Below are 27,825 nucleotides of genomic sequence, written 5' to 3' on the forward strand. Positions count from 1 at the left end.
GAAAAAATATTCGAAGAGGTTATAGTTGAAAACTTCCCTAACATGGGAAAGGAAATAGTCAATCAAGTCCAGGAAGCGCAGAGAGTCCCATAAAGGATAAATCCAAGGAGAAACACGCCAAGACACATATTAATCAAACTATCAAAAATTAAATACAAAGAAAAAATATTAAAGGCAGCAAGGGAAAAACAACAAATAACATACAAGGGAATCCCCATAAGCTTAACAGCTGATCTTTCAGCAGAAAGTCTGCAAGCCAGAAGGGAGTGGCAGGAAATATTTAAAGTGATGAAAGGGAAAAACCTACAACCAAGATTACTCTACCCAGCAAAGATCTCATTCAGATTCGATGGAGAAATTAAAACCTTTACAGACAAGCAAAAGCTAAGAGAATTCAGCACCACCAAACCAGCTTTACAACAAATGCTAAAGGAACTTCTCTAGGCAGGAAACACAAGAGAAGGAAAAGACCTACAGAAACAAACTCAAAACAATTAAGAAAATGGTAATAGGAACACACACATACATAATTACCTTAAATGTAAATGGATTAAATGCTCCAACCAAAAGACATAGTCTGGCTGAATGGATACAAAAACAAGACCCATATATATGCTGTCTACAAGAGACCCACTTCAGACCGAGGGACACATACAGACTGAAAGTGAGGGGATGGAAAAAGATATTCCATGCAAATGGAAATCAAAAGAAAGCTGGAGTAGCAATTCTCCTATCAGACAGAACAGACTTTAAAATAAAGACTATTACAATAGACAAAGAAAGACGCTACATAATGATCAAGGGATCAATCCAAGAAGAAGATATAACAATTGTAAATATTTTTGCACCCAATATAGGACCACCTCAATACATAAGGCAAATGCTAACAGCCATAAAAAGGGAAATCGACAGTAACACAATCATAGTAGGGGAATTTAACACACCACTTTCACCAATGGATAGATCATCCAAAATGAAAATAAATAAGGAAACACAAGCTTTAAATAATACATTAAACAAGATGGACTTAATTGATACTTACAGGACATTCCATCAAAAAACAACAGAACACACTTTCTTCTCAAGTGTTTATGGAACATTCTCCAAGATAGATCATATCTTGGGTCACAAATCAAACCTTGGTAAATTTAAGAAAATTGAAATTGTATCAAGTATCTTTTCTGACCACAACGCTATGAGACTAGATATTAATTACAGGAAAAAAAACTGTAAAATATACAAACACATGGAGGCTAAACAATATGCTACTAAATAACCAAGAGATCACTGAAGAAATCAAAGAGGAAATTAAAAATGCCTAGAAAAAAATGACAATGAAAATATGACAACCCAAAACCTATGGGATGCAGCAAAAACAGTTCTAAGAGGGAAGTTTATAGCAATACAATCCTACCTCAAGAAACGAGAAAAACCTCAAATAAACAACCTAACCTTACACCTAAAGCAATTAGAGAAAGAAGAACAAAAAAACCCCCAAAGTTAGCAGAGCGAAAGAAATCATAAAGATCAAATCGGAAATAAATGAAAATAATGAAGGAAACGATAGCAAAGATGAATAAAACTAAAAGCTATTTCTTTGAGAAGATAAACAAAATTGAGAAACCATTAACCAGACTTATCAAGAGAAAAAGGGAGAAGACTCAAATCAACAGAAATAGAAATGAAAAAGAAGTAACAACTGATACTGCGGAAACACAAAGGATCATGAGAGATTACTACAAGCGACTATATGCCAATAAAATGGACAACCTGGAAGAAGTGGACAAATTCTTAGAAAAGCACAACCTTCCAAGACTGAACCAGGAAGAAATAGAAAATATAAACAGACCAATCACAAGCACTGAAATTGAAACTGTGATTAAAAATCTTCCAACAAAATAATGCCAGGGACCAGATGGCTTCATAGGCGAAATCTATCACACATTTAGAGAAGCACTAACACTTATCCTTCTCAAACTCTTCCAAAATATAGCAGAGGGAAGAACACTCTCAAACTCATTCTACGAGGCCACCATCACCCTGATACCAAAACCAGGCAAAAAAAGAAAACTACAGGCCAATATCACTGATGAACATAGATGCAAAAGTCGTCAACAAATTACTAGCAAACCGAATCCAACAGCACGTTAAAGGGATCACACACTATAAGTGGGGTTTATCCCAGGAATGCAAGTATTCTTCAATATATGCAAATCAATCAATGTGATACACCATATTAACAAATTGAAGGATAAAAAACATATGATCAACTCAATAGATACAGATAAAACTTTTGACAAAATTCAACACCCATTTATGATAAAAACTCTCCAGAAAGTAGGCATAGAGGGAACTTACCTCAACATAATAAAGGCCATATATGACAAACCCACAGCCAACATCGTTCTCAATGGTGAAAAATTGAAATCATTTCCTCTAAGATCAGGAAAAAGACAAGGTTGCCCACTGTCACCACTATTATTCAACATAGCTTTGGAAGTTTTAGCGACAACAATCAGAGAAGAAAAAGAAATAAAAGGAATCCAAATCAGAAAAGAAGAAGTAAAACTGTCACTGTTTGCAGATGACATGATACTATACATAGCGAATCCTAAAGATGCTACCAGAAAACTACTAGATCTAATCAATGAATTTGGTAGGGTTTCAGATAACAAAATTAATGCACAGAAATCTCTTGCATTCCTATACACTAATGATGAAAATTCTGAAAGAGAAATTAAGGAAACACTCCCATTTACCATTGCAACAAAAAGAATAAAATACCTAGGAATAAACCTACCTAAGGAGACAAAAGACCTGTATGCAGAAAATTATAAGACACTGATGAAAGAAATTAAAGATGATACAAACAGATGGAGAGATATACCATGTTCTTGAATTGGAAGAATCAACATTGTGAAAATGACTATACCACCCAATGCAGTCTACAGATTCAATGCAATCCGTATCAAACTACCAATGGCACTTTTCACAGAACTAGAACAAAAAATTTCACAATTTGTATGGAAACACGAAAGACCTCGAACAGCCAAAGCAATCTTGAGAACGAAAAACGGAGCTGGAGGAATCAGGCTCCTTGACTTCAGACTATACTACAAAGCTATAGTAATCAAGACATCATCATTTTCAACCACATTGCAGCTACTTAGTAGCTTGATCTTTAAACTGAAGTCTTTCAGTTTTTGGAAATTTTTCTGAATTATTCCTTTCATCATTTTTTACCCTATTTTCTTCATCTCTTTCAATTCTTTATTTGTAAGTTGAAACTCCTCCACTCACCTACAAATTTTCTTCACTTTTTCTTCCATATTTTCTGTATTTTTAAAATCTACTTTCTGTGAGATTTTCTCAGGTTTCTCTCCCAACATTCTATTGAGCTTGTTATTTAATTATTGTATTATTATTTTAAATCTAAGAGTTCCTTTTGTGTTCTGAATATTTCCCTTTTAAGCTATTTTGAACTTTTTCATGTATGAAATATTTTCTCTTATTCGTCTCAAGGTGTTGATGATGGTTCGTATTACATTTTATTTTCCCTGAATAGTGTTTCCAGGAATATGGTAGAGATTTTTTGCAAATGCCCTGTGATACTTGGCTGTCTTCTCAGAATTAAGAACAGTACTCAGAAAAGCTGACAGCTCTGTGCTTCTTTGGAGGGCTTGTGGCATATCTTTATTTGTAGGGTGATCTGGCTGGACCATATAATTAAGGAATCACCAATATCAATATGTTAGCTATATTTTTTCTTGGTTTAAGTACCAAGATAAATGTCTTGGGGGTTTCTGCCTGGAGGTATAAGCTTGGGCATTTGCATTCTGAAAGCTAACTGAGAAAAGATGCAAGATCCAAAGTTTTTTTGGTATGATGATCTCACATTAAACAGTGCCTGTTGCCTTCCAATCTAGGAATCTCTCTTTTAACCTCCTTAAAGAATAAATCTCCAGTCTTCTAACCAGAGGGGATAATTGATCACCTATATGTGCACTGTCCATGAGGGCAACTTGGAAGTCTAATTGCTTCTTTTTTTTTTTTTTTTAATTAATTAATTTATTTATTTATGGCTGTGTTGGGTCTTCGTTTCTGTGCGAGGACTTTCTCTAGTTGTGGTAAGTGGGGGCCACTCTTCATTGCGGTGCGCGCGGGACTCTCACTATCGCGGCCTCTCTTGTTGCGGGGCACAGGCTCCAGACACGCAGGCTCAGTAATTGTGGCTCACGGGCCCAGTTGCTCCGTGGCATGTGAGATCTTCCCAGACCAGGGCTCAAACCCGTGCCCCCTGCATTGGCAGGCAGATTCTCAACCACTGCGCCACCAGGGAAGCCCCTAATTGCTTCTTAATGACATTTTTTATCCTTCTTTTTATTTTTATATTCACTCCCACTTCATAAGTAATTTGTTCTCTCAATTCCTGAGCCTTTGGAATTTTCTGTGGGATAAATCAGATTTCTTCTTCATACTCTAAACTTCCAGCTACAGATTAAATATTTTCAAAACCACAAAGTCAATTATAATTTATTGATCTACTTCCGAACTTCCAAATGTTGTCACAGTTGTTTTCTTCACTTGTTTATTTGTCTTTTATTTGTTTTTGTAGGTTTTACCTTTAAATTTTTCTTTTTATTTTAGTGAAGTTTTGGGAAGAGTGAAGGTTAGTGCATGGATTCACTTTCTCTCTATCTTTAACTGGAAGCTTGAAAATGAGCTTTGGGCTCATGAGCAAAGTATGACAGAGAATGTCATGAAGATTAATTAGATTTGTGGGAGTTTGTGGGATTCTTGCTAGTATATTTTTTGTTGTTGTTAAGGCTATATCACTTATATGTTTGATGTTGAGTCATATTTGGAAATTGATAATCTAAATACAAATATAAATAATTCATTTCTCTCAGTACAAATCAATAAATGAGATCACAAAATATCATATGTAATTCCATTTTCCCCAAATGCAACTATTATAGTAATTTATTTTTCACTTTGATGGGTAACAAATTTATCCTTATCTTGAGATTGAGTGGAATTTTAGTTCAATAAGGTTAATATCAAATATGTGATATGCATTGTTATATTTGATATAGATTAGAATGGTGATTATTTATACAATTGTCTAAAAGATTATAATTACATATGAAAATACACTTTAAACCCCAATAGAGCTTTTCTTTCATTACATTGGTTTATTTACCATATTACTCTACTTTGAATAGTGCCTGAAATTAGTGTCCAAATAGTATCAGGCAACTTGCAAGCTTCAGTACTTGAGGTCAATTTAATTACACTGTGCATGACAGAAACTAGGCCATTTGGGTATTGCCTTTGCCACCAGCAATTGACACCTGAGTGTTAATGAGCTGGTAATTAAGAGCTGGCACATACAGACACATTTTACTGTTTGGGACTAGGATAACCATATGTTACATAACTTCGGTGCTAAGTATTTTGTTAGCTCCAGAATTTACACAATTATGTTTGTGAGGTTTTTTTAATCTCAATTTTTTCATGGTAAAAAAAGATAAAAACAATTATCTTAAAGATTTGAGTAACTGTACTCATCATTTTCAAGTTATGAAACTTTCTATAACTAGCAAGATTATAATTGGAGAGCAAATAATTGGAACAAAATAAAACTGCAAAATTTGTGTAATAGCAATTACTTTCAGTTTAAAACCACATTTACAGGACTTGTATTTTGAAAAGTCTTTTGTAATGTAAAAAAGTACCCAAAGCAACTTAATATGAGTGTATCTATGTGGGGTAGGCAGCCTCTGGGATGGTCCATAATGATTTCTACCTCCTTGTATTCACATGCTTGAGTAGCCCTCTTCCCTTGAAGGTGGGTGGGATAGAGTAACCCACTTCTAAGAAATAGAATGTGGTAGAGTGAGGAGATGTCACTTCTGACATTAGTTATAAAAAGGCGATGGTTTCCGTCTTGGGGACCTTCTTGTTTCCTTTCTCATTCTCTTTTGGATTGCTTGTGGAGATGTCACAGAGGCAGATCTGAGGTAAGACACAGGTGGCAAGGGAATGAGGCCTATCAGCCATCATGTGAGTGAGCTTGGAAGCAGACCCTCTCCCTCAAGTTGCATCTTCAAAGGCGACCATGGCTCCTGCCAAGAGTTTGACTGTGGATCTCAAGAGAGACCATAGCCAGAGCCATCCAGGTAAGCTGCACCAAGGATTTTGAACCACACCAATTATGATATAATAATATGTTTTGGGGTATATTGTTGTGCAGCAATAGATAACTAATATAATATACAAGTGAGACTCCTATTGTCTGCTACAGGATTGTAAGTATTGATTTTTCTTGCGCGATGTGACCATTTTCACAAATGATTTGTATAATGTATTTGTACCATTTCTTTGCTTTCCTCCTCAGTTTTCAGGTGTCCATTCCTCTTCTCCTCCCTACCTCACAAAAAAGTCCCCATCATTTTCTGGATTAATCTTCTATTGGCTTAAAAAAAAAAAAAACAAAACTTCTTATCAGATAAAAAATGTATTAACTGTAGTGAATTTTAGCTGTGGGAAATACTTCTAATTTTCTTCTTTGAAAGAGTTTACTTTTCCATCCAACCCTCTGTAGGACATATAGCCTTTTATATGCAGATTGGTATAATTATGCTTTGAAATAGCTTTGAATTCCCTGTAGCTGAAACTGAGAACATGAAAGGCCAAATGTTATATCGAACCGAAGGATATAAAAGTGCACGTACATCAATCCAAAATGAGGTATAGAAATGAACAGCTCTTTATACAGTGATGTCAGTTTTTGACAGATTATTGAAGGATCTTTATAACTCCTGCGACTGCCTTGAGTAGGATGAAAACTCTGCCTGGGGATAGCCTTCTCAGTTTGTATATTTTATGCTTTCAATACCAAAAGGTGAGTCGATGTTAAGTGAAACAAGAGAAATACTCTCTGACAAAAGCTTAACTCTCTTCTCCAAAGATGACACCTGGCCGCCAATGGTAAAACACAGTGTGATCCGATGATGGAATCTACCCAATCTGTCACGCTAGAGATGGCAGCCTAGATGAGGAGGTTACATTTTAGGAAGTCGATAGAAAACTCACATGGCAATCTTCACCTTCAGAGGGATCCCAGCGACAGACAAGGGGCTCTTCAGCACAGGAGGAGAGTTTATTGTGCTAGTGACAGACGCATCAAGAGGATTTAAAGCACCCACATTCTGTCTTATCACCAGCAAGAAGATAAAAGAAACACAGTGGATTTTTGAATGTTTAAAATCTTGAAACCAACACTGTCTTTATTTAAAAACAGATTCTAAGAAAAACCTAACTTTATGCTGAAAGAGTATGTCCTGTGAACATTTAATATCCTGACTGCTATGAGTTAAGTAAAAGTAACTCTTAGAATTGTCCTTTTGTATCCACCATGAATAAAGATTTTTTTTTTCCTACTTAAAGTGTATATCCTCTCCTGAAATTATAATGCAAACAAAAGAATGGAATATCCACCTCATCTGGGTTTGTCAACTAGAAAGGAATATGTCTTAAAATTGAAGATAAAAATGCCCTAAAATTCTGGTGTTTTTGAATGTGCAGATATTAAGTATAATTGAAATCAGAACAAGAGGGGGATAAAACTTTTTTTTTAACAAAATATACACTTTGAAACTAATACTGATTCAAGCTGAATTGAGTAGGTGATGCATGTAATACTTACATATTCAGCCTAGTCTAGGAAATTTTGCCATGTTTGGCACTTTGCAAAGCGAACGACTTATTAATTTGCAAAGTATATATGAAAGGAAACGATGATAAAACAAGTAGTCGTTGAGAAAAACATAATTGTTAATTAGCTCTGACACTGCAATTAAAAAAATCTAAAATGCTTCTTTTCTGAAATAATCAGCATGGATTTGAAAAAAATCACAGGCTTTAAACAAATAACTCAATGTATTCATTACATTAGTATTGCTCTCCGTTAACTTTGATGCTGTAGGAAATATATAGACCATGCATAAAGGACAGCATGACGTCTCTGAAATTATTCCAAAATGGATGTTATTCTAGTTCTACTACTTAAAATGATGTGACCTTGGTAAAGTTTTGCAGTTAATTTGGAGACTCAAATCAGTTCTCATAGCTAAAAAGGGTCATGAATCGAAGTAGAGTTGGAAATGATGTCAGACAAAACAGCCTCCATTTCATAGGGAGAATCTTTTATGATCTGGGGACGGAGACATACTCAGCCCATACATTCACATGCATTTCCCTGTTCAGTGGAAGTTCTGGGTAGAAATAAAAAACAAACAACACCCTGCCAGCAGCATTCTGAACAGTCTACTAAAATGTTTCTAGCTACTAGTGATGGGGAATAGTAGCTTCTTAGTTAAACTGGCAGGTGTTGCAAGAAAACTTTTCTTGACAAAGATGATAAAAAAATCTCTACCATGAATTTTTATACAATTCCCAACTGTAGCACAAACCAAGATAAGCACAGAGGACTCTCCTTAAAATCAAAACTAAGATAGTTCTGAAGTTACAGTGAAAGCTAATGCTCACTGAGTGTTCCATCCGTGACAAGTACTGTGCTTGTTATCACAACACTTACATGAAAAAGATGATATTTTTAACCCATTTACAGATGATGAAACGATGAAAAGCTTATGTACTTGACTATTTCTTAATTATAAGGCTACGGAGTGTTGGAGCTGGGAGATAATGGCTGCCTGAAGGACCCCTGCTGTTAACAACCTTAAATAGTATGGGGAAAAGATAAAATAAAATGAAGCAATTAAGCAAATAATGTTTCATTAGAAATGTACAAAATAGATCTATTACATACTGAATTTTAAAGAGAAACTATAAATTCCTCTCACATTTAAACCACAAAGCCTTGTGGTTTAAACAAAGCTTATGGTCCGAGTATCAGAAATGATGAAAAGACTTTAAGATTTAACTTGTAGGTTGTGTGCTTTTTCTTACATCTTCAAGCTGTAATAGTATATCTCACACTACATTGAGTATGTGTGGGTGTATATGTGTGCGTGTGTAAAATGAGATAGGGATTGGATGGTCACAATATTGAAAATAAATAAAATAATATAGAATAGCGTACAGTAGGGTACATTGGAGAAAAATAGGATTTGAGATCCACTTATCAAAAATTACTAAATTACGTTCCATGAACCCTTACTTAGATTGAGGGTGGGGGAAAAGGAAGAAGTATAGGAATCTTGATTTTCAAATGGACATTCAGCCTAGTATTCCTAACAATTGACTATGAATATCTTTTTTTTCTACAAAATTAGCATTTCAAAAGGAGAGTTTTGAGGCACGTACTTTGGGAAATGTTGATTTACCATGTTACATATTTTGCAGATGAGGAAAATTAAGCCCTGAGGAGTGTGAATTAAAGTCGTATAGCAAACTAGTAGAAGAAATCCACAGGCAGTGCATTTTATACACATGTCAAACTCAGGTTATGAAATTAGATGGTCTGGGTTAAAATCCATTTTATAATACTTCAAATCTGTGTGATTTTTTGAAAAACCACTTAACTAATCTGCGCCGTGACTTTCTTCTTTGTACTTTGCAGCTAATGATTTAACTTTCCACACAGGATTGTTGGCACATTCCATGCTTTAATTAATATGAAATTTATATTATTGAACATAACATACAATAAGTATAAGATCCATATTACTTTTTATTGTAGTATGTTATATATGTTTAGATGGATTATAGAAGAAGTGAGAAGAATCATTACAAGGCATCTTGTGCTACAGATTCTATATACTTCTTGTTCCGGAAGTTTGCCAACAGAGCTCTAAGATCTCATTTGTATACTGCTAGGAATAAGAAAAGCAAACCCTTGGGCAATACCTTAAAAGAATTGCATGCCTGACAGATGAGTAATAATTAAAATGGTGACAAGCGCTTTGAAATCCATGTATGTGGGTTCTAACTTTGGCCAAATCACTCACTAGGTCATTGGTGATGGGGCAAACACCGACTGTGGAGCATTAAATGAGTCCCTCTCTAAATAGTAACTTTCAATAACATTTGAAAAACATATTTCTTGGTTCTCATACTTGTAGCAATGATTTATCTTCTAGAAGTTAAAATTAATCAGACCACTTAACATGGACTTAATGATTTTTTGAATTTTTCTATTGGAAATTGGAAATTGGAAATTTCTATTTGGAAGAATTGGAAATTCTATTTGGAAATTTCTATTTGGAAGAATTGGAATTTCTATTTGGAAATTGGAAATTTTCTATTGGAAGACTTTTTAGAGAAGAATATTGAAAAGAAGGAGATGGATTGTTAAGTCTACACGAAGATAATACAAATGGTTTATCAGTTTAAGAGCATTTAACGGTAGAAGAGAATCCAAAATGATGATAATTATGACAATGGTGAAGCACATTTAAAAACCCGTTTTTCACACACGTTTTACTTTTTCAGAAAAATAGTGCTTATCTTCACTGGTGTACCCATCTCCTCCTCACATCAGATGATAGTGCAGATTTGTATTAGTTATGTCAATGGATGAATGCCATATTTGAAGTTTGTCCAACTATGCCTTGAATATTCATATAGAGAAGCTTTAGCTGAGTGTTCTATTTGTAACAATATTGACTTTCATAAAATTATTTTCTATTATCAACATACACCATTTCAACCACTTGTAGAATAAATTGTCTTTATGTGGTATACAGGGAAACTGGGAACGCATTTATGACATTATGTCTATAAAAAAAGTGCCATGTTTTAAAAGTTCATCTTAAGTAAGGAATTATTTGTAAGTTGGCGGCTGTTGAAGAGTAAGTTTCTTCAACCATATCTTTTGAATAGCACCTATGAAAATAAAACTAAGTGCTTTTTATTTCTCTTTCTTCATATATGGATAAAACACTTTTTATTGGTATGACTGTTCTAGAAAATTGTTTAGGGGTATACTTTCTTTTACACGGAAGTACAATGAATACAGGTATAGAATTTATTTTTATTTCACACATTAACATGTTTGAACTCTCCTGAATTATGAGATTAGAAAGTGAAATTTAAAAAAAAACATGTTTTTACAAAGTTGTGTTTAGAATATAGATATCCACATACTATATTTACATAGAAAATATGTTGAGTGGATGTGTGTGTGTATACATACACAAATATATAAATATGGAGACACCTATATTTATGTGTCTTTACATGGTATATATATATATATATATATATATATACACACACACACACACACACACACACACACACATATAATCTATAGACATTTCACCAAATGATCTAAAAGTATATCTATTATCCTTCAGAAATGATGTGAAAAGCAATGCTCTTTGTTTAAAAACAGATTATTAGTAATTGATTTGCATGTAATCAAGGCCAATAGGATCTCTTTAAGACACTGATAAATTATATTCATTATTTATTCTTAATTAAAAAGGGACTGAAAACACACCTTGAGGGAGAGAAGGGAATTAACGTAAGCATTAGGGGGAATGATTTTTTTTCCCTTTCTAATAAGAAACCTTTCTAACATGATTTACCTGATTAATATTTGATGTATACAATTATCAGTAATAGCAGATCACGCAACTATTTTTTCAAGTTCAAATAGTTCATGCAGATTAAGTATGCATACATTCCCAATTCAAGAGACAAGGGATATAAAAGTGAACATAAAACTAGATTTAAGAAGAGATGTTTTTTCTGAGAAATGTTTTTCAGTAAATTCGAAAAATCTGACTGACATTGTCTTCCATAGTTCGTTAAATTTCATCAAATCATTTATCACATAGACTAAATATTGCTCTGCAATCTTATTACATTCTAGTTTCCACTCCTTTCCTTTTCAAATGTTAAATTATAACTACTGGGACTTCCCTGGTGGCACAGTGGTTGGGAATCCGCCTGCCAATGCAGGGGACACGGGTTCGATCCCTGGTCCGGGAGGATCCCACATGCCGTGGAGCAGCTGGGCCCGTGCGCCACAACTACTGAGCCCACGTGTCACAGCTGGTGGAGCCCATGCGCCTAGAGCCCGTGCTCCGCAACAAGGAGAGGCCAAACCAATGAGAAGCCTGCGTATCGCAGCGAAGAATAGCCCCCGCTCGCTGAAACTAGAGAAAGCCCTCGTGCAGCAACGAAGACCCAACGCAGCCAAAAATAAATAAATAAATAAATTTATAAAAAAAAAAAAAAAATTATAACTACTGTCCTCAAGCCTGAAATCCAGGCCTGCCCCACTCACACCTTTCAGTGGATGATCTTGCTTCCAAGTTCAGAGATATAGTTTAGGCATCATAAAAGACCTTATAACTTCTTCTAAGAGCCTCATAATCTCAACGTTATTGGCACCCATCCTTTCATCTTAAAAGGAAAATTTACATCACTGTTTGTATTAATCAGGACTGTTGTGATTACAAGCCATAGCATGTCAACCCATGCTGCTTTAAGAGAAAAGGACCCCGATGGCTCAGGTAACAGAGAGGTCTATTCATTGGTCTGGTCAAAGATCCAAATGAGAAAACAAATTCTTTAATTCCAAGGCTGATCTAGTCACCAATGTTTTTAACCCTGTTTCTTCCTGTCTGCCTCCTTGGACATCTTGCTCCATCAATCATCTCTTTGCCTTCCTCTCCAGTGTTTTTTCCCTCAGTATATATACATGTTCAAACTTTCCTAACTTAAAACTATATCCTTCCACATCTAGATTCATTTGTATGTGTAGTCTCTCACTTTGTCTCAGTTTACCCCAACTCAACCACCAAGGTGGACCTTTACCTCAAATCCTCATGGTTCTAAGGACAAACCCTAAAACTCAATATATCTGAAAATTAAAGTCTTACCTTGGATCCTACAGAACTTGTCCTGGGTGCTACAGGTGCTTTCTGCCACAGGTACTTTCTAAAGCTAGCACCGTGCATAATTCAATCTCTGAGTATCCTTGGCTTCTAGCTCTTCTGTTCGCTCTTTAAGAGGCTTTCAGGCTTCACTTCCAACTCATGAGCCAAGGCCTCCTCTTACTGAAGGCATTATTTGCATGAATGTAAAGCCACTATCTCAAAATCATTTCCTTAAACTTAGAGGATATAGCCACGTGCATTGGGCGAGGGGGCTGTGATAGAAGGCTAGACAACAAGCTTTTTGGATATTTGGCTCACCATTTCAACTACTGGTGTTCCACGTGTATCTGTTTTATAGCTAAGATGCCAAATGATATTTTAAAATACTTTCACAGCTAAAGAATATTTAAACACCACTGTTTTACTGGATAAAATACAAGCAACTTCAGTTCATACTCTGACCAATGAATTTAACCTTCCTTTTTCCCAAGTCTGCCTCAGATTTTTCAGTCTAGGAACGCTGAATTGTATTTCCCCTTGAACAACCCTCTCTCAACCCCTCTGCACCTTGCACTTGGTATTCATTTTGTGTGGAACATCCTGAGTCACTTTTTTGTTTGGAGAACACCTGTTCATCCTTTACTCCTCAATGGCACAAACTGCTGATTTTTCTCTGACATCTTTGACTTCTATAAATAGATGTCTACACTTCTTTCTTTCTTTCCTTTTTTTGGCTGTGCCATGCGTGGCATGCGGGATCTTACTTGATCCTCCTCCACTTCTCCTAGAAGTGGTTTGAAAATGAATCACAGAATGACTTTTGCCTTCCTGGTGTTTATAACCCAGAGATATCTGAGAATCGTATACAAAATGCTTAGGAATGAGGAGGACAAGATATGCTTATGAGGTAAGAGTTTATGGAGTGAAGTCTGTGTAAAGTTTATTCGAGAAGACTTATTCATAGAGATGAGTTTAAGTAGAGATTAGAGAAGACAAATGAAACTAAGTTATGTATAAGTAGATTATCTCTATTATAATTTGTCAGTAATAATCTGTATGCTCTTTATAAATGTTGTGGTGGAGACCACTTCACTTTATTTTGTTGACGTAATAATGCCTACATATTAAAGCAATAGGCTGACAAATGAACAATTTAATATAACAACCATAGAGGAATTTTAAATTGCTATAGGAATAGTCATTTTTTTTTTTTTTTTTGCTGAATATACCAGTTCCCATCTTATCTATATATTGTCATCAAATTAAAGCCTAAACTTTTCAGAATATTGAAATAGAAGGCATTTTGAGTTCTTCATCCAAGATCAGCTAAATTACTTGGGAAGGATTTTTCTATTTTCAGGGTTTAGTTTGACAGCAGTGTTATCAATATCAGAAACTATAAATAATTCACTTTTTTTCATCCCAGGAGTTTAGCAACATGCCCAGCATTTAGTATACTTAGTTTAATAAATTAGTGTACTTAGTATAAATAAATATAAATTGAAAGGCTTTATGAATGAAGCTACTCAATTTAGATTGATGTTCTGCATTAATCAGAGAAATAATGTAATCTTTCTGCTGGAATTCTATAGAAGCAGAGACAAATTGATTTGAGAACAGAAGGGATATTTGGATAACTTTTCAAGTTAAGTCTTCATAGTGTGACTTAATTGCCCTTAATGAAATGTTGTGAATTCTCTGAATAATTCACATATCCTATAGAGAAAATTGTACATACATGTAATAGTTATCAAAAAAGTTCACTATTTTTTATGTTATATTTTAAAATAAAAATATATTAAATATTTGTGTGGTTTTTTTTTCCTGGCATTCCTCCACTTCTTACTACAGTGTCTTTTTTTTTTTTTTTCTAAATACAATTATTTAATTATTTAATTTAAATCACAGAGAGAAAATTGGCTTCAAGTAGGAAATTCCTATGGGATGTCTTTTTTCCTTAAAACAGAGGAGAAACTTGAACAGACACGATAGCTTTAGTTGTAGAAGCCTAAGGATCAGTAAATCCCCATTGTGTTGTTGATTAAAATGATAGTTGGGAAAGGCAAATACTAGCAACATCTCTAGAATGCCATAGTAAAAACAATATTTCACACTAAAGGGGCTTTCTGCTATTCACAACTTGAGATTTCTTAAACTAGCCTGTGTTTAATGTTTGGCTTTGCCACTTTCTAACTTTGTAACCTTGGATAATCTCTCAGCCTCAGAGGCCCCATGGGTAAATTTGGGTTTTTTATACCTTTCTCCAAGCCCTGTTAAATGCACAAACTATAAAGTGACAATAATTGGTAGAGTTTTTACTGTTTCTAGGATGTTGATGACAAGGATGGTGATTTTTAAGTGAGTCACCATACCAGGCCCTGAGCTAAGATCATTGGATGCAATGGTGAGTGAGACAGTTCTGACGGCTCAGAACCTCATATTCTATGTTTCTCTTGCATACAAGTTTTCCATAATTTTGAAAACTACTATGATGTAAACCGACTAAGACTGAATTGTCTTCATCTGGTCTGAAGATTTTACTCTCTCTTTATATCAGATGGCGCAGAATAACATCCTTTGCCTTGAAATCAATACTTAGATAAGTAAGCTTGGAGTACATCCAAAGAGAAGTTTTATCCTTCATTCAATCATCAAGTATATCATATGTTCAATACTCTGTTTAAAAGCCAGTGATCATAAATGAGCTTTTTTTTTTTTTTTTAAAGAACACACCTCTTCATTTTTTCTTGAGGTACAAACATTCAGTTTGGATGATGAGAATGAGCTAGCTCTACCATTTACTCCAATGAATTCTAATGGAGGAAGAGGCTAAATAGGATCTAGACTCTTCTGGTCTATTAATACTCAATTTATCAAAATTACAGCCTGGTATTTCTGGAGTAGGACTGCCCCAACAAGGCCAGATGTGATAACTGTTGAAGATGAAGATGGCAAATATGGACAATTCAATAGGTACGTACAGTCTAGTCTGCTGTCTTCCGATGGTCTCTAAAATTCCGTATTTGGTCAGAGCTGGGAGTGATACCGTGGTGCTGGTCCATCTTTGCTCCACTGCTCCTCTAATTCTGCTTTGCTGTTTTGAAGGGAGAATAGGTTCAGATAGTCTGCGAGCTGGTGGGGGCCATTCCCTTGGCAGCTTACTGGGCTAAACAGAACTTATATCTTTTGGTCTTGGGCCTCTCAAAGTTCACCACAGACACAGGTACCCTCACAGTGCCAAGCCCATTTACAGTGTGAAATAGAATTCATATTTTACAGCAACACAAGAAAATTATAAACATAAAATTTCTTCTCTGCCCTTTGGCCTCCCTTCACCCTCCACTGTGCATCGTGTATCTGTATTATGAATTGACCGAACCTCCCCCATGGTCAGGAATACCTGCTCAACCAAAGAGAGCAACATTCTTCTAGCACCAACAAGACAACTCCTTAAAAGATAACATTCCTTCTTGATCTTATAAAGGGTCACATGACCCACCAGGATGCCACTTAGATCTGCATTATGTAAACTGTGAATACATCATTTGATGTTCAGCCCTCTGTCTCAAAAAACTTATATAACTGTGCCTTGATTTCTAACTGACAGAATAGTTAGTTCTCAGAACGTTCTGAGATGCTCTTCCCAGGTTATAATCCTCAAATTTGGCTTGAATGAAATTGTCCAATTCTTTCTTAGATCAACTGATTGACATTTTGTCCACAACCGTCACCTCACACCAGCATTCGCCCCTCTGTGCGATGGGCTCTTCTGGTAACTTTAACGCATGTGGGGTGACCACAACACCAAGATTTCTGAGGAAGTGGCCAGCAACTATCTCAGGGTTTAGCTCCCATTTGACACTGTTCATTCCCTCGTCCAGGTGACATCGTTTCAGAAATTTCACTGTCGCCTCACCTGCCTTGGTCTGGATCTTCTCTGGTCTTCCTTCTCGTCTCAGCAAGTTCTCCTCTTGAAGTGGCTTCTCGTTTTCAGGAGATGCATATACAGCTGGTCCTTGAGGAAGTAGTCAATTACGGCCCACAGGTTCTTTTCACTGAGACCAGGTCACCTCCAGACTCCAGGTTCCTCCACTGGCTGCGTGAGGATGAGCTGCACGTTGTCTCTGGGCTGGTGTTCCGCGTCCTCCACCAGCTTGCGGACGTGGTGTTGCCGGTGCAGGCGCGGGCTTCCGGCCCTCTGGGGCTAGCAGCACTTTCCACCGGAGCAACCCGATGACCGTGCTCCCATTGTGAGAGAGGCTGAGATCAAGCTCCAAGCCGGGGACGCCGCCTTCAAGTTGCGCCCGCAGGCTCTCCGGAACTCCAGGTCGCAGCAGCTTCTTATCGCCCAGAGCTCCGCCCGCAGCAGAGCTCCGCCCCCCCAAGGCCGCGCATGCGCAGCCACCATGTTCTTCTCCACGGGAAGGGAGACCGTGCAGAGGAGTTTGATACAGTCCCTGAACTGCAACTGAGGCAGAAGGGCATCAGAATCTTCAGCTAGGAAGGTAAGGATGAGGTCACCATCCCCAGATTAGAGTAAATTGCAATAGATCATAAGGAGAAATTGTGAAAGATAGCCAGAGGTAATCTAAAATTCCTAGGAATTTACTTGCCGTTTAACTTTGCTCAGAAGTGTTTCATCTATAGTTGCCTTTTTTATTTTTTAACATCTTTATTGGAGTATAATTGCTTTACAATGGTGTGTTAGTTTCTGCTTTATAACAAAATGAATCAGCTATACGTATACATACATCCCCATATCCCCTCCTTCTTGCGTCTCCCTCCCACCCTCCCTATCCCAGCCCTCTAGGTGGTCACAAAGCACCGAGCTGATCTCCCTGTGCTATGTGGCTGCTTCCCACTAGCTATCTATTTTACATGTGGTAGTGTATATATGTCCATGCCACTCTCTCACTTCATCCCAGCTTACCCTTCCCTCTCCCCGTGTCCTCAAGTCCATTCTCTAGGTCTACATCTTTATTCCTGTCCTGCCCCTAGGTTCTTCATATAGTTGCTTAGTTTATACCCGTTGACTGAAAAAAAAAAGCACAACCTAAAAGTTGAGAGTTATGTTTTAGTCGACGGACATTCTTAGGACTTCAGGCCTTGGAGATACTATCTTAACTCTGAGAGACTGCTCCAAACAGGAAAGGAGGAGGCCAGGATATAGAGGAGTATTTGCAACAGAATCAGGTAGTCAGAACATCAAAAGATTACTATTAATAAAAGAAAACCAGATATCTCAAGGAAGTTAGCACTTTTCTAGGTATGGGAAGATGCAGGAGTCTGGGCTCACTGAAATCATTCTTTTGATGTGCACCTCAGCTATCTGGGACCAGTATCCTGTGTTTTCTCATCCTGAGTTTCCTCAGGCTGCACCATCAGGGGTGACTGTAGTCTGATGCCTGCTAGACGGTGGGCATTCCTTGTTTCCTTCCTGAGTTCCCTCAGGGTTCACTATCAGGGCATCTGCAATGTGATGGCTGATGGTTCTGACATCCTTTGTTTACTGATACGACTGGCAATAATTTAGTTCTCATACCTCATACATATTTGAGGAATTCTCAATAACTGTGATACTAACATTTATTGAACATTGATTATCTCCCAATCACTGTATTAAACAATTTCCATTATATTTCATTCTCACAACACACATTATTGGTCAAATTACCATTACAGAGAAAAAAATTCCCTCCAGCTATGTTAAGCAGAAAGGAATTTATTACAGATTATTAAATCTCTCACACAATCCTGGACAGGGTTAAGAAAAGAGAGATCTCTGATTGAGATTTTAGGAACCCTTTTCAAAGCTATGCGGCAGGACCAAGTTTCTAAGGGAACTATTGTCTTGTCTATGTACAGTAGGTATATCAACACTACACTGCCGTAGTCAGGAAACAGCCATGATGAAGAAGCCACTGTTACTTTGGATAGGAAAAACTTTAGTAAGCAAAAAGCGCTCTAAACTATTGACTTCTATATCAACAAGCAAACACATCTTTTTGTGTTTACAAGATACCTGTTAGCATAAGGCCACTAAAGAAGAACCTCTCCTCTGTATAGAGAGGGATAGTGTGCTCATTACCTATTATTTCCTAAAAGCTGGGAATATATGTTTCTTGAGCATATTCTCTGGTTTGAGTTTTGCCGTGAGCTCCATAGTAGACAAACCATCCTTTGAGTTTGAAATCAAGTCTAAAATGGAGCAAAATATGAGAAGCATAATGAAGTTTATTATTAAATTATATAGGTAACGAATGCTGACTTCATTTTCCCATCGAAGCAAGTTAAGCATCAGTGGTAATTGATCTACATACTTAAAATCTAAAAGAAACCTCTAATAATGATAAATTTGTTGATTCCTTTAATAGTTAACTGTGGTTGTTCAGAGACTTTTTTTTTTTGAGAATGTAGTTCTCTTTCATGTGTTTGTGTATTACAAATAATTTAAACCATCAACGTTATTTCACTCATACACATGAAACAGTACAACTTGATATCTTTTATTATTTACTATAAAAATATCCTGGGGCATCTAATGAGTTGTAGACCAAATTATGTGTTCAACAAGAGAGCCTGCTAAAATTCTCTTATGCAAATCTGCTCCTCATATTATATTTGTCATTTCATATTCACCAAATTTCTTTAAGTTTTCAGACATTGTATCAGACTACACATCCTTGGCAAACAACATGATGGGATATATATTACAAGGCCACCTTAAGTGACATCACTTCTAATATGTACAAGGATTTGAAAGAGAAACAGAGCTGCCACACTGATTAATAACTTGATGAATTTTCAAATTAATATTCTTTATTTAGTGGACATTGTTAGAGATTTACTAAAGATGTTTAGGTGGGGAAACAGAGTAGAATGTTTAGTATTACATAGTGTGACTGATTTCTTTTGAAAACCTCCACTAAATACATCTCTTTTATAAATCTCTCTACTCTGTCTTCTAGCCTCTGTGTCTCTGTTCACTCCTTTCCTTCAAAGCTCAGTGTTTTCTGTGTGAGTATCCCTTTCCTAGATCTTTACAATGAGGGTGCAGATTTAATTTGTGATCTTCTGTGTTCTATTGTAATTAACTCTCTGTAGTAGGTTTCAGTATGGCAGGGGTCTTCTTTTATAGCAACATTATTTTGCTTGTTAAAATTGTAAGAAAGTTCCAAGGGTTTAAGATTGGTACTTAAAAATAATGAGTTGTATAATACACAGCTTTAAAAATCTATCCATTTATGTTGCATAAGGAAAAACTGAAACAAGTAGAGTCAACTGGATACACTCCTGCCTCACATCACACACAAAAGTCAATTGTAGATTGCATAATTTAGAAGAAAATATCATGCAGTATCTTTGTGACTTTGGAGTAGATAGGATTTCTTAGACATAACTAATGGTAAGTGGAAATAGTAATTTGTGCTGCATTAAAAATAATAACTTCTGCCTTCACAAGACACTATACATAGGGTGAAAAAGCAACCTATAGAAGGAAGATGATTTCACAGTACATGGATCCAAATAAAGGATTTTTATCCAAAATAAATAAAGAACTCTTACAAACTAATAGTAAAAAGACATAAATCCAGTGGAAATACGGGCAAAAGGTTTCAGCAGACACTTAATAGAAGAAGAAATCCAGATAACCAATCAGTAAGCATATGAAAAAGTGCCAAGTACATTGGTCATCAGACATTTATAGAGTAACGAAAGAGGCCAAGTAATATATTGTGTTAGAGTTCAGGTTCATGGTTATCTTTTGTTCTGTAATACCTGAAAGGGGACCAGGAGGGATTCTGGAGTGCTAGGGTAATTCCATTTCTTGATCTGGGTGCTGGTTATTCAGGTGTGCTTAATTTGTCAGCAACTCTATGATTATGACAGGTGCAATTTTCTATATGCTGTTTAAATTATAGCCAAAAGTTAAAGAAACTGGAAAGAACAAATTATTCAATAGACACACTCAAATAAGAAGGCTCTTCTCAGAATGTTGGAGAATTTTGTTGTGGGGATAAACTGCATCTGATGCCCAAATAGGTAGTAGTCAAGAGAAGTCAGAAATGGCCATGACGGAGCCAAATCATTTGTGCACAAAAAAAGAGCATAGAATGTGGAGGTACAAAATCAGCTGTTACCATGTTACTCTAAATTAGAAATACCCCCCATTAAATAGAGGGATATTTTCTCTCATATTAAAAGGATGATGCATGCCACTGCTCCCAGCTCAGCAACATTCACCATTAGTTGTCATTTTTTATTTTTTAAATGACTGAAAATGTAAAGAATAAGCGGATTGTTCCTGATGGAGCTATATGACTGACAAGTTGTCTCCTATTTATTTTGCACTAGGTAGTCATATTCAGCTCTGCTGTTGATTTAAGTTTGTGTTGTAGGCATTGATATAATATACTCCAGAAGCTGTGTGTGCCAGAAACAGTACATTTTCTGATCTCCTAAATTAAATTGCATTTGGCTGTACTATCACATTTACCAGAGTGGATAGATGGCCAACTAATGTGGACCCTTCCTCTTTTCCTGCTGCTCTTCTTTTGACAAAAGCAGTAAATTGTTTATGTATACTCAGATCAGTAGAAAAACATTTATACTTAACAGAAACTTTTCTGTTGCTCTAAGAATAAATACATCTTAATTACTAAATCCAGCATGCACTTTGATTTTGTTTTCTATCTTGATATTTTGGTGGCATTTAAAATATTTTCTCACCAGATGCTTATGCATTCTTTTAAGTGTATTATGAAGATTTTTTCTTTTCTGATTTTCTTAGGTCTTTATAACTTCTACATCTCATGTTTTTTTAATCCTGTTTTATTCAGTATTGGGTTTTCCCGAAGTTCCCTCCTAGATCTTCTTTTTATCTTCCTCTACATTTTCTGTCTGAAAGGTATCTATCCACCTTCATATTTTTAACTAATAACTATATTTTTGTATCTTCAATTTTTGCATCTTCTTCTGACACTTTATCTTAGCTCCTAATCCAGGATTAACTATTGCCTGGTAATCATTATTACCTATGGTACCTTACTGTTCTGTAGGCACTTTAATCAAGATGAATAAAATCAAGTTTACTGTTATACCAAAAGTTTTCCTTGTTCTGAAATACCTGTATAAAATTAACTTTTTCTTGTAATTTATGACTAAAATAGATTCTAGACCCAAATCTCTTTAATATGTCTATCCTCTTCCATCCCAATCAATTTAACCTGATTGAAGTTTCCTTCACTTTTTTGCATAACTCACTGCAATAATTTTTTTTTTTACTGGTTACCAAACTCATCTCTTTCCCTTCTAATATACCAGGCCTGAAACTTATCTTTCAGAAGTACATAACCATCACATTATTTGCTTTATTAATTTAATCAGAGGTTCTGCATGTTATAACAGGTGAAGTATAAACTCCTTCCAATGTGAAAGCATTCCTTTCAGCCTCATCTTATACTACCTCCCACCGGATACTGTGCTCTACTCAGGGAGAATTGTTTGCCATCTCTTCATGTCTCCTTGTCTTATCCCATATTCAGATGGAATACTTTTCCTCCATACACACTTTGAGAATTTCTCCTCTGTCTCCTGTATTCAGGCAGTGATCACTTGCTCTGTGTTCTCCCTGATAGATTTAAATGTACAAAAGGTGCAAGGTGTACAAAAGGACAAACTCCCTTTCCTCATGGAGATGACATTCCACCCAGAATTGGAGCCAGACAATAAACAAGTGAACGAATAAATAAATAAGAAAATCACATGTTAATATACATGCTTGGAAATAAACAAAAAAGGTTTAGGCACTCTAACATAACTGGTTGCAGAAGGAATTTTAAAGAATAAATCTTATGTTTGAGCATAGAAATTTAGCTGGGGCTTTGTACCAGTTAGTAATGACATTTAAATATAGTTTTTTTTTCTTATTCAAGAATTCTAGAAGTAGGCTGTTGCTACCATGACTTAGTTATCCTTAGCTTCTTAGCTTTCTCTTTTAAGCTTGTTGCCTCATGGTCACCTGATGCATCTCCATTCATCCCACCTCTGTACAAAGCAGAAAGAGGTGAGGAATAGTTAACATCTGTTCTTTATTTTTTGGGAAACAATGTGTTTCCCAGAAAAGTGTACAACAAATTTTTGCTTACATTATATTGCCAACAACTGGGAAATATGTATGCACTAATAGTAAAGGAGTTTAAGAAACTGTAGACTATTGTTGTTATATTTAGCTTGAAATAAACATGATCTCTTCCTCTATACAAAATATTAAGCAAAAAGATAGGAAATAGGCATGCTGAGTAGGCAATTATTAGTGCCACAGACCTTAAGGTTGAGAAATAGTTGGTCATGTCAAGCATCCCAGGCACAGGGAAACTCCAGTGGGAAAGCCTTTTGTGTATTTGTATCTGAGGAATAAAGGTAGGTTACTGTGCCTGATAGGAGTGAGAAAGATGGGGTATGGTAGATGATGGATTCAGAGATACAAAGTCTAAGATTATAACATCTATCTCCTGCATGGGATCCTCAGTTACTCAAGTTGAGGGCCTACTTTTTATGCATTTCTTTATTCTAAGCACCTTGCAGAGTTCTAGACTAATAGTAAGCTTTTTTTTTCCATGAGTAAATTTAGGGTAAAGTTTATATAAATATATTGAAAAGCTCTGTGATTTCCTTTTTTATAAATAGCATAAACTGTATTCATAGGAACATATGGTAATAGGTCAAAATCTTATGACTGGTAGTCTTCATTTTTAGCATAGATTTCTCTAAGGTTAATCATATTATTTGAAAACACAAAGGCCTATTTTAATTGTCAACTGCCTCAATTTCATAATTCCTCCTTACATATGTTGTTTTGTTTTGTTTTTGCAAAAGAAGTCATAAGAAAAATATATTGGTATGTTGGTCTCAATTATCAAAATAATTTCATAAATTCTGTTTATTTTTAACTGTGGAGCTGTGATCATATTTGATATTTCACAGCTGTGAAAAATTCACAAATAACTTTGTTTAGTAGTATTTGATTAAGAAATTATAGATTCTGATTTTTTAAATTGGGCACTGAGATTTGAGTAAATGGTCTATTTAACCAAATGTTACATTGAGTATATGATATATTAGCCCTATTTTAGGTGGTGTGCAGTTTTTGTCATATGACCTGAAAACAAATGATTGACTCTATAATTTTCTAAAGCGATATGCTAAATTGAAACTAGTGTTACACCTCACATCAAGTAAGGCATATTTTTTCTTTGTAATTGTTCTTTTGAATTCTTTTTAAATACAAAGCACAAGGCCCAGTGAGGAAAATATTAGCAGTAATTTTTCTTATAGTCATAATGAAAAGCTATTTGTGGAAAAGTTGATAATATGCTACAGTTGATTTATATTCAGTTACATACTATGTGTTATTCAGAAAGTTTTTTGTGATTTATTTATCTTTACAAGATCTACGAAACCACTCAATGGTTTCTATTTTCTGTTTCACTTCTTTAAGACCAAAATATTTAAAAAAAAGAAAAAAGAAAAAAAAATATGTATGGTTTTGGGTTTAATTTTTTTCCATCTAACACTAATGAAAAATGGTAATTTTTTGTGTAATTAATAAATGTTTATAAAGCACAGAGTTATTTCTGAGGTTCCCATGTACCTTATACTGAATTATTTTGAAAGTTTAATTTTTGTTTGTTGTGTTTCCTATCTGGTCTTCTTACATTATCATTCTATGATCTATTTCCAAAATAATGCTGGGAAATGGAGTGTTGATTTCTTCCTTACTAAAATATATTTTCATTATTTTTGAAGTAATGAAAACATTTCTATTTTTGTTTCATTAGCTGGCAGCACCTTTTTCTATTATTTTATTTTTAGCTGGCTAAGTTTAAATTTGACTCTGTGCCTCTTAAAATTCAAAGTGAAATAATCAGAACATTTTACTTCCATTTGCCATCAGCTGAAAGATTAGTTATTTCAACTAGAGGACAATGTAATCAATAATGGCTAAATTTATGCCTAAGATGACCATCCTTGAAGATACCCTTTTCCTCCTTGGAAGCATAGTAAAGTCCATCATAAATCTGGCCAGGAAAAAGACCCTCAATTCCTTTTAACTATCTGTCACTCTCCTAAATTCCATTTTTATGGAAGGGAGGTAAAATAATAAATCACAAACCATTAGTCATGAAAGGTCAATCATATTCCTAAAATATTCTATTCTACCACTTAAGGTCTAGATAGTTTTTATACACAGCCAAGCAGACTATTTTTTGCCATTTTCATACTAATGGGATCACAAAAAGAATTGCCTAATAAAGCTTGGAATTACCAGGATAATTTAGATTTATGTTATTTTCCTGGATTAAAAAAGTAATTCAACAGGCTTATACTTCCTTTTGTTACTCAGCTATAGTTTCAATCTTCATATGCTCCCAGAGTATATAAGTCAAAGTACCTAATAAATATTAAATAATTATTCTAATGCTTACTTCCAGGTTCAGAAGCAATGGAAGATAAAAAGCAAGATTTTACTGTGCTTACCATACTCATTCTAGAAGCACAAAACTGCACCAACAATTGAAATTTAGAGGAGATACAACAGTAACATAGTATTACTCTCTTATAACTAGAAGCAAAACCTGTTTAGTCTCCATAAAAAGATATAGTCAGGTAGTCTGCAAACAAAATCATGCATATTTATTTTTCTGACTATGAAACCTCCAGAATACTTCAGTAAGGCATTATTTTCCTCAATTAGACATTGCCATTCCCTTCAGTACCATAATGTGTATCTTTATAACTTCTCCCTACCCCTTCCCATTTCAAATAAATTCAAATATGTATTTCTGTTCATTAGTCACAGACTTGTTCTATTCTTCCAAATTAGAATACAGCATTTCCCAGTGAAATATTATTCTGGTCTTAACTTCTTAACTCCCAGTGGTGTGTTCCAGAGGAGACATTCCCTGTAAGAGTCCTTCATATAAGTAAGGATGGCTTGGAGAACTATATTAAATCATCTTTTCTGTGGACTGAAGATCTCTAATTTCTCTACTCTTCTGTTGCTGTGTCAAATTTTCAATTATTTTGACTATCGTTAAAACCTTCCCCAAAGAGTTTCTCTTGAATTACATTGTTCAAAAATCTGCATGCTCTCCTAGCAAAATCCTGACCATTGCTCACAATGGCAGAAGAATTGCTGGATTCTTCTCCTTCATCTTGCATCACTATATCAAAATGTATTTAAATGTTATGCTTTTTAACTTACAGTTGTGTCATCTGGCATTATTGATCCTCCTCTCCTCAAAATACTCTCCTCTCTTGGCTTTCATGACACTGCATCCGGTTACTTCCATATGTGTATCTCTGTCTATGACCACTCAGTTTCTTATATATACTCTTTCTCTTCTATCTGTATACTTTCTTTTCTTGGGTTCTGCCTCTGCTGTTAGTCTCTCTTTACTCTTGCTGGCTTTTCATAGCTACATTCATATCTTAAACTGTCATTGATATAACTATGCTCTATGCGTTAAATTTCAACCTTTCTCCAGATCCGCCCATCCTACTAGACATCCCCATGTGGATGTCCCAATCTCTCTTCCATTTTTCCCTCAGCACGTCCAGGTGAATGGTGTTATCTGTCCCCAAATGTCAAAGTCTGAAATTTGGAAGCCCCGCTTTATTCAAAGTGTCACTGCCTTAGATCAGGGAGTTCACTTAGATTATTCAAATGGCTTCTTTATCCTTTTCTCTGTCTTTGATTTCTTACCCTCTTCTCTTATCCTTGCTGCTGACCTTTTCAGTGTATCTTTAAGTATTGCCACAGTTTTTTCTATAATATGCCAATTAGATAGCACACTGTTTCTTTTGCCTGGACTATCCTTTTTCAGTCTCTGTTACTACTTTCATGTAAAATATAACAAACCAGGAAGTCTCTAGAACATCCTACCTCATGTTTCCATTAAACTTTGTATGATTGCGACTTTATTGAATGTAAAGCGCTGGTTGTGATTTCTATAGTATGGCTAGACTCCAGCACAGGCAGCGGGATTATCCTCCCATGGAATCCCTTGAATGCCTAGTAAAGTGCATGCAGCAGGGTAAAGATGCAATAAGTGTTTTTCAAAAATCAATGAATAGATGAATGAACACAAAAAGAATACATATGTTCTTCATAGGCAGAGCCTATCATGATAAATAGCTATCAAAGACGTATCAGGTATAGTATTAGGAACTTAAGTTTCCTTAGTCATTCCAGAGATTTTCATATTGTAGGTAAGAATTAGTGCTATTTCAATTTATACGAAATATTTCAATTTAAGAATCTATTTAAGGAGTTTTCTTTTCAGTATGTGAAATGTTCAGATTTCCTATTTATGTCATCATTCTTCCCCATGTGGAATAAGCTTGGGAGATACTGAATAAATGATGAACTAATTAGAAGACTACAGGAAGAGTAAAAAGTAAGAGTAAGGGCAGTAGATTCTTCATTCATTTATTTTACTCAGCAAATATTCATTGAGTATATACAACGGGTCGGGCACTGTTAGGTTGTAGATGCACAGCAGAGATAATACATCCCTCCAAGTTTCCCTACAGCTACAGATTTGTCTATCAAGCTTCCTACTCAGAATTTTCACTCAGATGTTTAATATGCAGCTCAAATTTATATGTCCAAAACCAAGGTCTTGAAAATTTTTCCCAACCCCTATTGCTATCTTAGTCTTTCTCATCTCAGTTAATGAAACCATTGTCCACACAGTTTCCCAGGTTAAATACCTGCAAGTCATTCCTTATTAATTTTTCTTCATATCTCAAATCCAATACCACAGTCAATCTATCAGCTCTATATTCAAAGTATATTCTTTTGGTTGACTTCTTCGCCACCCTAATTCACTCCTAGACTTCTACAGTAGTCTACTAACTTTTCTCCTACTTCCATTGTTGTTCACTAAATGTAGCCCTC

The 27,825-nt window shown here is 35.4% G+C and overlaps 1 pseudogene across 1 annotated transcript; it reads right to left on the reverse strand.

Moving 5' to 3' along the window:
- Positions 1 to 12,221: 12,221 nt before the first annotated feature.
- Positions 12,222 to 26,084, reverse strand: LOC309627715 (large ribosomal subunit protein bL9m pseudogene; annotated as a pseudogene). Its single transcript has 2 exons — positions 25,964 to 26,084; positions 12,222 to 17,328 (listed from the first exon to the last, which is right to left on the reverse strand). The product of its transcript is annotated as a large ribosomal subunit protein bL9m pseudogene (transcript).
- Positions 26,085 to 27,825: the final 1,741 nt, after the last annotated feature.

This window comes from Balaenoptera borealis, assembly GCF_965194805.1.
Source record: "Balaenoptera borealis genome assembly, chromosome: 4".
Classification (NCBI taxonomy): Eukaryota; Metazoa; Chordata; class Mammalia; order Artiodactyla; family Balaenopteridae; genus Balaenoptera; species Balaenoptera borealis.